The following is a 9,817-nucleotide window of genomic DNA, read 5'->3' on the forward strand; positions in this document are numbered from 1 at the left end:
TTGACTAATGCCTGAGCTATGCAAAGGATAAGACTCACAGAAATCGAGATCTTACTCAGAATCAAATGCATTCAATAATGATGTAAAAGATTCATGAAATCCAGGGGCTCAGACAAAGCAGAGAGAAGTCTGGACATCAAGGGTGGCTCCCCAGTCCTTCCTTCTGATGATAAGCACACTCTCTGGCCCAGAGTGATAGATGAGCTCTCCAATGGGGGATTTATGGGATTATCTCACAGTCAGGGAACATTTTACTCATGAACTATGTCTCTTTATCCCCCAGATTTCACGTCAATTTTCAAGGACATATTGCTAAGAGAATTCTATAGAGAGACCTTTCTGTTAGCATTTGTTATTAGTGTATTCACCTAGAGGTCCAGAATTATTATACATTGACTAGGAGATTAGATAAAAGGCCCTGCCTTCTTCCTCTCATCCCATATGGAGTGCCCCCTGGTAATCAAGGGAGAAGGGGGGGACTGGGTCACAGTCCAGCTGCATGAATGCCTTCCTCCTCACTGACCAACTATTATGATGGTACCAGTGAACTAATATGTATGTGTCTTTAGAAATAAACAAACCTGGCTTATCATTTCCATGGAAGTTTTCTACTCCTGAAGTTTGATGTCTAGACTTCTGAAGTTTGATGTCTAGACTTCTGTGTTAGGACTATTCCCCAAATAAGTGTATCAAAATATCACTGATAATAGCAAGGAGGAGGACCAGCTCCCTTTGGATGGGTCTCTAAATCCTCATATAACTTAAGTTCTCAGACCTAATGATTCAGATGTAAAGAGTGATAGGCAATGAGAACCTGGAATAAGAGGAAATCTTTTTCCCCATCAGTCACATACTTCAGGCCAAATGGAATTAAAGGGATCAAAGCATCGTCGCCTCTGAAGGGTTCTGCCCAGCTTGCTCCATCTTTCCTGTTCTCTGCTACTAACCTTCCACATAAGAGCTCTTGCTCTCCACCAGCTGGTTTGGACTGAAGGATTCAGACACTTCTTTGCATGCCAAGTAAGCCTAGCATTTCATAAGAATATAAGTTGCTCTCTGCCCCAAATCCTTAGTTTGACCTCAACCCATTCCGTCCGGGTCTCACCTCTTGAGAACCGAGATAGGTCTGAAAATCAGGTCTCCACAAATGCAGGAGGAAAACCTGGGTAAAACTCCCAAAGTCCCAGGCCTGGTGGTGGCTGCAGGTGCCACCACAACCTGCTTTGCCCTTTCACTATCACACAACCTGGTTTGCCCTTTTACTATCACTGGCCCTCAGGATAGGGTTGCCCCAGGCTCTGCTCCTCTGACTGACGCAACTGCTTCACAAATGTGGGCCAAATAGCAGTCACGGGGCAGTGTCTAGGCCTTGGTGTCTTAACACTCTCCTTGAAGTTCCCTGATGGTGCTGGTGAGTCTGGACTGTACCATCACCACCTAAAATTCTGAGATTAACAGTGGCGCCAGGAAGCCACGGGAACGAAACCAAAACTGGTGTCTCAGTCATGAGCATATAGAGCCCCTAATTAATCCCACCTGGCTTCATATAATTATCTAAGCAGAAGTGCCTTCAACATTATTTGAATCACAGATTTAACTCTGGCTTATGCCAGTAGTTACAAGAGCCCTTTCTTCAAAGCATGCAGCAATGCAAGCACAAGGAATAATATGCTTCTTTTAGACGTATTTCCTGGACAAGAGACTTTTGTTGGGTGAAATGCAACAAGAAACATAATCAATAAGCACTAAAAAGTCCTTGCTTTAAATAGTGCCAAATGCAGTTTCCAAAACCTTGGGAATCATGGTGGTTTAAGAACGAATGGCACCTCATAGCTTACAAAACATTTCCACCAATTTTCTCAGCTGAAAGAAAAATGGGGAGTAAATTGTCACAACCTTAAATTAAAAACAACAGAAGACATAAACCTGGTTGCATAGGCTTTTTAGAAACTCATAATAGTGGGTAAGTCACTCACGGGAAGTTGGGTTTAAACTACTGAATGTGTTTTCAAGAGCTGCTATGTATGATCCCATCCATCCTTTGTAACCTTTATATTTCAGGCTCTGAAGAAAGCAAAACAGAATTTTCACCTCATTTATATGCATCAGAGAAGTACAAGAAAACATTTCCATGAAACTTACTGTGGCAGACAAACTGCTTAATTGCAGCAATGTGTTTGATGTGGGCTCTGGACACAAAGCAAACGACAACTGATGCCTTTGCCAGTGCCTGTCAGCAGCTGGTGAGTATGACTTGCTTAATCCCAAGTGTCTGTCTCTTAGTGGTGGTTTCCTGTGTGTGTAGGCCCCACCAGAGCTCTCTGGCTGGGTGGTCTATGAAATATTTGGAATTTGTGGCTGACTTTGCCCATATTCAATTAGGCAAATACTCCAACAAGGTATTTGATTGTGTAGTCGTACCTGGTTTATTCTCCTCAGAATCAAATCAAATGCTAAGATTGCCAAGAGATCCTGGTTACTATTAGCATGACTCCTTTCTGAGTGAGGGAAAGAATTGCCAAAATGTACAACATATCCTCAGAGTCAGGGAGAAAAAGGAATTGTTCTTTGCCACTTCTTTGGAAAAGAAGAGAAAGGATAAAAATAGAATCCATTCTTGTGTAAGCCCATAGTAACTTCTCTTTTCTGCTAAGAGTTTCATTTTCCTGTCCAGAGTTCTAATGTATGTCAAATCATTTTGCACACCATTTATCAAAATTTCAAATGTCAGTAAGAATTCCAAAGCAAAAACAATCTACTATTGGCAAAGAAGCCTTCACCCATTATGAAAATGAGAATTCAAATGCCATGCTAACACATTATCTTTTCAATTTAGAAAATGTAAGGACCCTTAGAAAAATAATAGCATACAGAAACTTGACACTTTTTACTTCTCAGATGAATGAGGGATTTGAAAATTGACCTAACTATGAAGAAAAAAGAATTAAGACACTAACTTTTACCAAAAAGAACAGAAGACTAAATAAGATAAACAACTAACTGAAGATGGGAACATAAGGTATACACCTGTACGTGCTGCCTCTCACAACCACACCAAAACTACAACTAAAAGACAAAATGACTATCACCCAGAACCACGGGAAAGTTGGCTGAGTAGAAGTTCTACAACTAGAAGGAAAGGAAAAGGCACATTAAGATTGGGTAGGAGGTGCAGAGGCGCAGAAAAGCAGAGGTACAAAGGAACACGAATCGGACTGGTGACTGGTGCACTGTTTTTTTCAAGCAGGAGGGAGTTACAAGCTCCTGACTGCTCTGAACTCCAGTTTCCAGTGAGACTCTGGGGACCCAGACTCTTACCGGGAGAAACTGGACTGTCTGGCATCAGGTCGAAAAGTGAGGGTGGTTTTCTCACACAGGTGCTCACAGGAATCACTGTCTACTGTGCTAGGGTGCGAGGTATGGGGATGCTGAGACCTGGAGACACAGAGAAGGCTGACTGGCAGCCATCACTATTTGCTATATGCTGGTGATTTCCTGAGACCCCGCCCCACCCAATTTACAAACCCACTCAAGCTGTGTGCAGCAGCTTTTGCATATGAATGGTCTGCCTTTTCGCAGCTTAATCTAACAAACTACAGCTGGGTCAGACAACTCCAATACTTCTAAACTCCAAACAAAAGGGAGAAATCTGCAGATCTCGTTATAGCGCCTGCTGGGTGGCCTCGTTGCACCTCGTTGGAGATCCAGGAACCAGTGTACCTAGTGGTCAGTGTGAGACGATACCAGATTTCAACTCCTCAAATCCATAAGTGACACAATGAAGAGGCAGACTCAGTGAGCAACAAAGCCCCACTGCAGCAAGTCCTGCCCCTTAAGAGTGTCTCCAATACAGCAGTTCTTCTATTATAGACACAGAGGTTGTCAATAATAGAATGATCTCACCATCCTCAGACCTTTTATTTTCCTAAGTCAGTGGTCAACAAACTCATTAGTCAACAGAGCCAAATTTCAATAGTACAACGATTGAAATTTCTTTTGAGAGCCAAATTTTTTAAATTGAAATGTCTTCTAACGCCACATCTTCAAAACAGACTCGCCCAGGCTACGGTATTTTGTGTAAAAGCCACACTCAAGGGGCCAGAGAGCCGCATGTGGCTCAAGAGCAGCAGTTTGCCAACCACGATCCTAAGTGACTTTAGCCTATACACTGCCACTATTTGGCTCTTTTTACACTTTGTTTCTCATCTTGTCAAAATTAAGGATGACACCCTCCCTAGGCTAGGCTGGATTTCCATGTTTTTTAAAATAAGCGAAGAGGTAAACAACAACCTAGAAATAAAAATTTTATTCTGCTACTCTATAACCTCCATTCAAAACAATTGTACAGAATGCTCTGGGCCTGGCGGGGTGTGGGCATCTGTGGTCATCTTGGCTCTCTGGGGAAAGGCAGTATTAGAGGGAAATGTAGGAGAGGGTAACACAGCTATGGAGGGTTAGATAGCCCCTATCCCCTGTCACCAATCTCAGAAACGAGCAGCAGGCCAGACAATAATAGCAAAAAGGGCAGAAGAAAATGAAGATAGGGTATATGGCACTGAGTGTACAAAACTGGAACATGATGCTAATACAGACCATTGTTTGTTGTCCATTCATGTATTGCAATCCAGGAGTCAAAAAGAGTGGATAATCAAGTATAAAAAAGGGTGATAGAAGTAATGAGGCCTTGACTTCATTGAAATAAAGTTGGAAAAGGCCCCAAGTAGCAAGAAGTGGCTAGTCCACATGGTGTAGTTGAAGACTGACCTGATGGAAAGGTTTGTGGAGCAGGTGTTCTTTAAATACTTAAAGCGGAACCTGAGGTCATTATTTTATTTTTTAAAATATATTTAATTGGTTTTTTACAGAAAGGAAGGGAGAGGGGTAGTCAGAAACATCGATGAGAGAGAAACATCGACCAGCTGCCTCTTGCACACCCCCTACTGGGTATGTGCCCACAACCAAGGTACATGTCCTTGACCAGAATGAAACCTGGGACCTTTCAATCTGCAAGCCAACGCTCTATCCACTGAGCCAAACTGGCCAAGGCTGAAGGACATTACTTTCTTTTGATTAAACCTCCACTAGATAATCAAGAAAACAGAACATACTGCTGAAACACTGTGGAGGCCTTCAGTACTTCAGGCTGATGCATAGCCATACAGGTTGTTTTTGCATTAATGGCATCCTGAGCACCAAGACAAGTAGGAAAACTGCTAGTGACTGGTATGGTACCAGAGAGTAAAGATGGTATCACTCCAGTTCTTCCTGTGGCTGAAGGATGTGTGATTGGCAGCTGTGGTAAGCACATGCCAATCACATTGTGGCTTCAATATATTTCATTCAGTGACTGCTGAGGCTGAGAAGTAGGAATTACTCCCAGAGCAATCCCTGGAAACAGCTCTGAAAGTAAAGCAGTGCTATAGTTATGCCTGCCCAGATTTAGTAAAAGAATTTAACAAGTATCACACACGGGGGCTAAGAGGATTAAACAGTATACTGAATTCAAGGCGATTTCAAAGAAAGAATTTTCCATTGACGTTGGTTATGACAGGTTCTGATATCTTTCTTCAGGAATTTGCTAATACAGACTTCATACCACTTACCTAAGAAATAGGAGATGAGGTAATTCAAAATTACCTTTCTGATGTTACTCTCTACAAAAATACTGACCTCACTGAACTGGATGTGCATGGACTTTGAGTGTGGCTTTCATATTTTGAAGGGGAAAAAAGGACCAAGTAAAAAATAAATTTCAAAACATAGCTTCATACACAACAATGTGAATTTATTGAATTCCACTGAACTATACACTTAAAAATTAATAAAATGGTAAATTTTATGTTATATGTAAGTTGCCACAATAAAATAAATAAATATTTTAAGTGGCCTTAAGACACTTTCCATTACTCGTTCATTGGACAAGGGATTCCAATAATTATTAATTGCTGCCATCCCCCAAAAAAGAAAATCTATTTTTGTTGCAAGTGCTTTTAGAATGAAAAAACTAGTATATTAAATTGACTGATTACATGCATTCTTTTTCTTTTAAAAAAAAAAATTAAGTAACAAAAGACTATTGGACCACTTTAAAAAAAAAAATTTTTTTTTAAAGCATTGCTCACAACATTCAGGTATTACGACACCAACCTCAGGTCACTGAGATATCCTCCTGGTTCATATGTGTAAGCAGGTGTCACGACCGAAGTGTGAGAGGCAAACACAGGGCAGTGCTGTGTGCTAACTGTTGTCTGCTTCTAAGGAAGAGATTCTGATCTCTCTCAGAATCTCTGTATGGCAGAAATGATTGGCAGTGCTGCGGTCCAATCAAATCTCTACTAGGTGATTTGCGTGCTACTGCTTTTTTTGCTTTCCTTTTTTTTTTTTCTTTTCTTTTGTATCTGGCTTAGCATTGAGTTTTCAGGTTTATCGTGTGTAGCATGTATCAGTACTTCATTCTTTTTCACGACCTTAGCTCAAGCTGCTATAACAAAATATCATAGAGTGGGTGGCTTAACTAACAGACTTTTATTTCTCAAAGTTCTGGAGGCTGTGAAGTCCATGGCGTTGCTGCCAAATTTGATTCTCAGTGAGGGCTCTCCTCAGCTTGAAGATGGCCACGTTCTCACTATATCCTCATGTGGCAGAGAGAGGAAGCGAGAGGGAGCCTTCCTTTCCTTACAAGAGTGCTAATCCCATTATGAAGGCTCCACTCCCAGGACCTAATTCAAATCCAATTACCTCCCAAAAGCCCCAACTCCTCATGTCAGCACAATGTGGAAAAGGGCTTCAACACATGAATTTCAGAGACACAAAGATTCAGTCCATAACACCACCCAATAATATTCCATTATGCAAATATACTACAGTTTTTTCATTCATTCATTCATTCATTGGCAGGCATTTGGGTTGTCTCCTCTTTGGGTTTATCATGAATAATGCTGCCATGCACATTTGTGTGCAAGTTTTGTGTGGACACATGTTTTCTATTCTTTGGATATATATCTAGCTGTGGGATTGCTAGATCATATAGGAACTCTTAAACCTGTTAACCGAGTGGGACTTATAAATACGTCAAACGTAAACAATATTGGGATAGGGTAGGACATATGAATACATCCTGGAAATATATGTTGCACCCTGAAAGGGAGGGTATAGATTTTTTGTAATCTTTATAATTGTTTGTAAAATTTATAATTTTTTAATTCGATGTTTCCATTTTTTTGTTGGTATTCTTTTCTATTTTTTGTAATTTGTATTTTCCTTTGTGCTTTATATATAAATAAATGAAAAATATATATATCATTTATTTTAATTAAGTATAAATAAAAAAATAATAATATGAAATTACGTCCTCCGGGCTTGACGTACTGACACGTCCTAGTGAAAGAGTATGCTCCCATTACAGGTTGCATAATTAAAAAGCTAACTCCCCGGTTAACAGGTTTAACCACTCGAGAAACTGCCAATCTGATTTCCCAAGTGACTGCACCACTTTACAGTCTTACCAGCAATACATGAGGGTTCTAATCTCTACAAATCCTCATCAACACTTGCTTATTGCCTGTCTTTTCCATTATAATTACCCATCCTCGTGGGTGTATATTGGTACCTCATGTGGTTTTGATTGGCATTTCCCTGATGACTAATGATATTGAGCATTTTTCACTTATATATCTTCATTGGAGAATTGTCTATTTGAATCTTTTGCCCATACGTTAATTGTTTCATTTGTCTTTTTAGTATTGTGAATAAGAGCTCCTTATTATATTCTGGTTATAAATTCCTTATTAGATATATGATTTGAGTTGTCTTTTTACTTTCTTGATAGTATCCTTTGAAGCATAGTGCTTTGGTTGTTCTTTTTAAGATAAATTGCTTTCTTACAAAGTCCCTGGAGCTCTGGATCCAGAATAATGTTTTTCTAATATATAATGTATAGTTTCATAGCAGGCAAGAAAGTAATTCAGGAATGTATTACAAGAAAAACAAGATAACGTAATTGTTAATTAATTTAAATGAATTATGAATAGGAAATTAAATTTGGTCTTCTCCTGCCAATCTCTTTGTTGAGGCTCTATAATGTATTATTTTGACTTCTTTTATAGGTGTGAATGCATTTGAAAGCAAGTTGTAAGAAGTTATTTTACAAAACAAGCCAGAGAAAAATCTGTGCTTACTCCTGAGCCTGACAAAGTGGAACTGAAGGGAACACAGAGTTAATTATTCGGGTTAACCAGATGGTGTTTATAAAGAACAGACTATAGTAAAGAAGTTATTAAGTTTATACACAGAACAATGCTAAAGTATTTTAATTAGTAAAATTTGCTCTTGAAATAAATCTTTCTGGTTAATTTCTCCCCTCTCTTTAGAATCTTGGTTAGTTAAAAAAATAACAACACTAAATTGAATGCACATTTGAAACTTTTACAACAGTTCATGCAGAGCATACAAAGTTAGCACTTTATAAATTCTCCTTACCTCAAGAAAGAAAGCAGACATAAGAAACTGAACTACTATTATGTTCACTTCTGCTAAAATACTTCTCCAGTATAGTTTGGGCTATTCATTTCCGTGCCCCCCCCCTCTCTCTCTCTCTCTCTCTCTCTTTATACCTCTCTCAGATATAATTGACATAAAACATTATATTGGTTGGGCTATTCATTTCCTTCTCTTTTTGTGAGGTATAATTGGCATATAGCATTATATTGGTTTCAGGTGTACAGTATAATGATTTGATATTTATATATTGGGTATATTCCAAAATCCTCATCACAATAAGTCTAGTTGGCATCCATCTCTACACAGTAATCAATGTTTTTCTTAAGAAAATATTATCTTGAAAACTTTCAAATCTACAATATAGTATTACTAGTATTTACTGCTAGAGACCTGGTGCATGGATGGGGTCCAGCTGGCTGGCCCTAATAGGTCTGATTGGGCTGGGCCAGCCTGGAGGAGGGGACGTGGGAGGTTGGCCAGCCTCACCCCCAGGTCAAACTCCTAGTTGAAATCCCTGTCAAGGGGACAATTTGCATATTAGCCTTTTATTATATATAGTCACCAAGCTGTACATTCCATCTCCAGGATTTATTTATTTTCTAACTGGAAGTTTGTACCTTCTGAACACTATACTCCTTCTGCCTAATCCATACCACCTGCCTCTGGCAACCACCAATCTGTTCTCTGTATCTATTTTTTAAATAGTTTATTGGTTTTTAGAGAGAGGAGGAGGGAGAATAGAGAAACATTGATATAGCAAGGTAACATTGATCTGCTACCTCCTGCACACCCTCACTGGGGATTGAACCCACAACCTGGGCTTGTGCCTGACTGGGAATCAATTCAGCAACCTTTTGATGCATGGGATAATTCCCAACCAACTCAGCCATGCTGGCCAGGGCTATCAGTTCATTTTTGTTTGGTTGTTACATTCCACATATAAGTGAGATCCTGCGGTATTTGTCTTTGTCTGACTCATTTCACTTAGCATAATGCCTTCAAGTTCCATCTACACTGTCACAAATGGCAAGATTTTATTCTTTTTTTACATCTGAATAATATTGCAGTATGTGTATGTATTACATTTTCCTTATCCAGTTATCCACTGATGAACATTTAGGTTGATTTCATGCCTTGGCTACTGTCACTAATGCTGCAATGAACACGGAGGTACAGACATCTTTTTTAATTAGTGTTTTTGTTTCCTTTGAATAAATAGGTAGAAATGGAATTTCTGGATCCTATGGAAGTTCTATTTTTAATTTTTTAACTCTTTATTGTTAAGAGTATTACAGATACTCCTCCTACTTACTGCCCT

General features: G+C 39.4%; 1 pseudogene; it reads left to right on the forward strand.

Annotated features, from left to right (window-relative positions):
* Positions 1-2,171: 2,171 nt before the first annotated feature.
* Positions 2,172-5,558, forward strand: LOC118722977 (annotated as a pseudogene).
* The last annotated feature ends 4,259 nt before the right edge of the window (positions 5,559-9,817 follow it).

This window comes from Pipistrellus kuhlii, unplaced genomic scaffold (genome assembly GCF_014108245.1).
Source record: "Pipistrellus kuhlii isolate mPipKuh1 unplaced genomic scaffold, mPipKuh1.p scaffold_m20_p_2, whole genome shotgun sequence".
Taxonomy (NCBI): Eukaryota; Metazoa; Chordata; class Mammalia; order Chiroptera; family Vespertilionidae; genus Pipistrellus; species Pipistrellus kuhlii.